This window comes from Chiloscyllium plagiosum, chromosome 17 (genome assembly GCF_004010195.1).
Source record: "Chiloscyllium plagiosum isolate BGI_BamShark_2017 chromosome 17, ASM401019v2, whole genome shotgun sequence".
Lineage (NCBI taxonomy): Eukaryota > Metazoa > Chordata > Chondrichthyes > Orectolobiformes > Hemiscylliidae > Chiloscyllium > Chiloscyllium plagiosum.
Window position 1 is genome coordinate 72272404 of NC_057726.1, and position 5714 is coordinate 72278117.

The following is a 5714-nucleotide window of genomic DNA, read 5'->3' on the forward strand; positions in this document are numbered from 1 at the left end:
GATAGTCAACATGGCTTTGTGCGTGGGAAATGATGTCTCACAAACTTGATTGAGTTCTTTGAGGAAGTAACAAAGAGGATTGAAGAGGGCAGAGCGGTAGATGTGATCTATATGGACTTCTGTAAGGCGTTCGACAAGGTTCCCCACGGGAGACTGGTTAGCAAGGTTAAATCTCATGGAATGCAGGGAGAACTAGCCATCTGGATACAGAACTGGCTCAAAGGTGGTGGTGGAGGGTTGTTTTTCAGACTGGAGGCCTGTGACCAGTGGAGTGCCACAAGGATCAGTGCTGGATCCACTAGTTTTTGTCATTTACATAAATGATTTGGATGTGAGCATAAGAGGTACAGTTAGTAAGTTTGCAGATGACACTAAAATTGGAGGTTTAATGGACAGCGAAGAAGTTTACCTCAGATTACAACAGGATCTTGACCAGATGGGCCAATGGGCTGAGAAGTGGCAGATGGAGTTTAATTCAGATAATTGCAAGGTGCTGCATTTTGGGAAAGCAAATCTTAGCAGGACTTGTACACTTAATGGTAAGGTCCTCGGGATTGTTGCTGAACAAAGAGACCTTGGAGTGCAGGTTCATAGCTCCTTGAAAGTGGAGTTGCAGGTAGATAGGGTAGTGAAGAAGGCATTTGGTATGCTTTCCTTTATTGGGCAGAGTATCGAGTACAGGAGTTGGGAGGTCATGTTGCGGCTGTACAGGACATTGGTTAGGCCACTTTTGGAATATTGCGTGTAAATCTGATCTCCTTCCTATTGGAAGGATGTTGTACAACTTGAAAGGGTTCAGAAAAAATTTACAAGGATGTTGCCAGGGTTGGAGGATTTGAGCTAGAGAGAGAGGCTGAACAGGCTGGGGCTGTTTTCTCTGGAACGTCAGAGGCTGAGGGTTGACCTTATAGAGCTTTATAAAATCATGAGGGGCATGGATAGGATAAATAGACAAAGTCTTTTCCCTGGGGTTGAGGAGTCCAGAACTAGAGGGCATAGGTTTAGGGTGAGAGGGGAAAGATATAAAAGGGATCTTTGGGGTAACTTTTTCACACAGTGTGTGTATGGAATGAGCTACCAGAGGAAGTGGTAGAGGCTAGTACAGTTGCAACATTTAAAAGGCATCTGGATGGGTATATGAATAGGAAGTCTTTGGAGGGATATGGGCTGGGTGCTGGAAGGTGGGTGAAGATTGGGTTGGGATATCTGTTTGGACTGAAGGGTCTGTTTCTGTGCTGTACATCTCTATGACTCTGTGACTCTAAGTCATTAGTCAGTCTTCTACTGCATTTGTTATAATGATGCATCTTAGATTTTAGTTTTTAGTCAGATTGCTGGTAACAGAGCACTGTTTAGCAGTGCTGTTCTCCTGTTCATTCAGGCTGTTGCTAAGTCCTGGTTTCTGGCAGCAGCTCTTTGAGAGTTTCCATTGTTCTCTATTTTTCACAATTAGCCTGTGAATGATGTGGTCTTCTAGTCATATGATGTAAGACCATAAGACCATAAGACATAGGAGCAGAAGTAAGGCCATTCGGCCCATCGAGTCCACTCCGCCATTCAATCATGGCTGATGGGCATTTCAACTCCACTTACCCGCATTCTCCCCGTAGCCCTTAATTCCTTGTGACATCAAGAATTTATCAATCTCTGCCTTGAAGAAATGTAAACTGTATTCTTCTGCAAAATGAGGAATTGGAAATACAACACATTACTTTCAAAACTATTATTCGAAAGGATCTGCCCACAATGGGAATAATCACCTCCAGCCCTCAGTTAGATCTTCCCTCCTGTTATAAAGTGGAGATTGACCTCTCTCTCAGAACTAAAATTGAACTAATCGTAAAACAGCACCTCACCACATAATTGGTTAAAAGGAATATGAAAATCAGCATACCCTGCCTTTCAACAACTTCTCATGGTTAAATAAAATAAATCCCTGACACCTACTTTAAAATCAGCAAATCTAACTCTAACAGTGAACAAATTAACTAAACTATCAACAACAGAATAAATATTTTCTAACTACTAAATATTCCCAAATAGAGTAAGATTCTCATGGCATGCTCTTCCAATAAATATAAGTCCCTCTTAGTTAAATACACCAAAGTGGCACGGTGGCCCAGCGGTTAGCACTGCTGCCTCACAGCACCAGGGTTCCAGGTTCAATTCCAGCCTTGGGTGACTGTCTGTGTGGGTTTCCTCTGGGTGCTTTGGTTTCCTCCCACAGTCCAAAGATGTGCAAGTCAGGTGAACTGGTCATGTTAAATTGCCCATAGTGCTAGGTGCATTAGTCAGAGGGGGTGGGTTACTCTTCGGAGGGTGGGTGTGGACTGGTTGGCCAAACTGGTTTCCACACTGTTGGGAATCTAATCTAAATAGAATTTAGTCTCTCTAAAGTTACAGCTAGGTTATGTATCTTCCAGAATATCCTGTGTCTTCTGCCAGGAACATCTTTTCCATTGGTCAGGAATATCCTCTCTGTCATTGGTACCATTATTATTATGATGATGCTTTCTCTAATACATAGATGACTGTGAGAATCAATTTCTCTCTCAGGAACTGAGAGCTGTTCATGCTGGCAGGATGGCAGTTAGCTCTGCTGATTTTTCAACTGTCCCCTTCTTTTATACCCTTGATGACTTATCAATATTTTTACAATCATACTGATCCTGGGTTGTCAAAACCATCATATTTAAATTTGATAGATTTTTAGTATCTAAGAGCCTGGTTTAAATTGATTAACTAAATTCAAAACTTGTTGTCTTGATAAATATGCTGCTTGGTCTGCTAACTGTACTTTCGATACAAATGTTTCAGTTCAGGCTCTCCAGGTACTGGCAAACTCAAGGTTCTGCCAGACGTCCATTTTAACTTTAAGCAACAAAACAACACCATCTTTTAAAAGGACCATACAATATTTTCTCCATTTTACAATTTTAAAATCATTAAATTCTAACTTCCTGTTTCCCAAGCTATAGTTACTGTACTCAACTCTGCAAAACTCTTAAATGGAATAAGTCAAGTTGCACTGTTGAGCTGGCGGAGTTTACAGTAAGTACAATATTAACTGTACAATCGTTATAGAGTCATAGAGATGTACAGCACAGACACAGACCTTCGCTCCAACTCGTCCATGCCGACCAGATATCCCAACCCAATCTAGTCCCACCTGCCAACATCTGGCCCATATCACTCCAAACCCTTCCTATTCATACACCCATGACGGTGGAATAAACTGTATCTTGTTATCACAGACCATTTGGGTTCTGTCAAAATCTCCGGGCTACTAAGCTCATTGCAACCTTCATTCACATATGGGTAAAAGAGCTGAATGTCAGAGGTGAGATGAGAGTGACAGCCCTTGACATTGAAACTACATTCGATGAAGCTTGGCATCAAGGAGCCCCCAGCAAAACTGGAATCAATGGATGTAAGGGGACAAACTCTCCACTGTTTAGAGTATTACTTGGCATGTAGGAGATGGTTGTGGTTGTTGGGGGTCAGTCATCTGAACTCCAGCTTATCTCTGCAGGAGTTCCTCAGGGTCGTGTGCAAGGCCCAACCATCTTCAGCTGCTTCATCAATGACCTTTAGATTAGATTAGATTACTTACAGTGTGGAAACAGGCCCTTCGGCCCAACAAGTCCACACCGCCCCGCCGAAGCGCAACCCACCCATACCCCTACATTTACCCCTTACCTAACACTACGGGCAATTTAGCATAGCCAATTCACCTGACCTGCACATCTTTGTGACTGTGGGAGGAAACCGGAGCACCCGGAGGAAACCCACGCAGACACGGGGAGAACGTGCAAACTCCACACAGTCAGTCGCCTGAGGCGGGAATTGAACCCGGGTCTCCGGCGCTGTGAGGCAGCAGTGCTAACCACTGTGCCACCGTGCCGCCGTATGGACCTTTCATCCTCCATAAGATCAAAAGTGGGGATGTTTGTGGATGATTGTAATGTTGAGTATCAAGATGATTCCTCAGATAACCGATGCCAGCCATTTGCAAATGCAACAAGATCTGGCTAATATCCAGGCTTGGACTGATAAGTGGCAACTGATTTGCATGCCACACAAATATCAGGCAATCATCATCTCCAATAAAAGACAATCTAAACACCACTCCTTGACATTCAATGGTATTATCATCACTGAATCCCCACTATCAACACGCTGGTGGTTAGCATTGACCAGAAACGCAACTCGCCATATGGTTACAAAACCAGGTCAGAGGTTTGGAATACTACAGCAAGTAACTCCCCTCCTGACCAGCATTCTCTCTCACTTCCTTTCCAGTGACGCAGTCCTGTGAATCAGGTATGAGGCAGTGACTTCCAGAACTGGCAGTCAGTGCTGCGGTCAGTGTACCAAATGCTGATCATCATGCTTAGAACCTTCGGTTGGCTGCACATGAACTGCGCAATTTCTAGGGAATGTTACTCCTGACTCATGTGCAACATCTACAGGGTACAGGTCATAGTAAGATGGAGTATTCCCTATTTTCCTCTGATGCTCAGCAACAGCACTGTGTACTATCTACAAGATGCACTACAGAAATTCACCAAGGATCCTTAGACAGCACTTTCCAAAACCATGACCACTTCCATCTGGAAGGACAAGAGCAACAGATACATGGGAGCACCACCAACTGCAAGTTCCCTCCAAGGCTCTCGCCATTCTGACATGGAAACTGTTCCTTCAAAGTCGCTGAGTCAAAATCCTGGACTTCCCTCCCTAAGGACATTGTGGGTTTAAGAAGGCAGCTCACCACCACCTTCACCAGAGACAATGCTGGTCAGACAGTAAGTATAGCCCAGCGAGCTTCTGTCTGTCATCTCCCCTGGAGGGAAGTCAGCCTTTGGGTGGATGACGAAGAGCAAGGCAGCTCTCCCTGATTTCCTGGACAACATTTATCCCTCAATCCACATCATTAAAACTGATTCAGAGTATCCTACTGTACAGAAGAAGCCATTCAGCCCATCAATCTGTGCTGCCAGAAATATATTATCCCCTACATTATCCCATATTCTCGCATTAGGCCCACTGCCTTAAATGCTATGACATTTGAAGTGCCCATCCAAGTGCTTTTTAAGGATTGTAAGGTTTTATGACTCAACTACCATCCATGGCAGGGCATTGCAGACCCCCACTACCCTCTGGATGAGAGCTGTTTCCTCCAATTCCCTCTGAACCTTCTTGTATTCACCTTTGTAGTGACTCTTCAACTAAAGCGAAACAGTTGGATTCTAGCCACACTGTCCATACCACTCATAATCTGATACACCTCTATTACGTCCTCCCCTCAAACCTCTCTTCTGTAATGAAAACAGAACTAATCTAAACCCTCTTCATCGCTAAAGCACTGCATTCCCCTCCAGTGCTATCATATCCTTTCAATAGTGTGCGGAGACCAAAACCACACACAGTACTGCAGCTGTGGCCTTAACCAAAGTCCTGTACAGCTTCAGCATTAGCTCCATGCTTTTGTTCCCTGGGCTTCGACTCATAAAGTCAATGGTTGATTGTCAGGTGATCATTACAGAGGTAAAAACAATGACTGCAGATGCTGGAAACCAGATTCTGGATCAGTAGTGCTGGAAAAGCACAGCGGTTCAGGCAGCATCCAAGGAGCAGCGAAATCGACGTTTCGGGCAAAAGCCCTTCATCAGGAATAAAGGCAGTGAGCCTGAAGCGTGGAGAGATAAGCT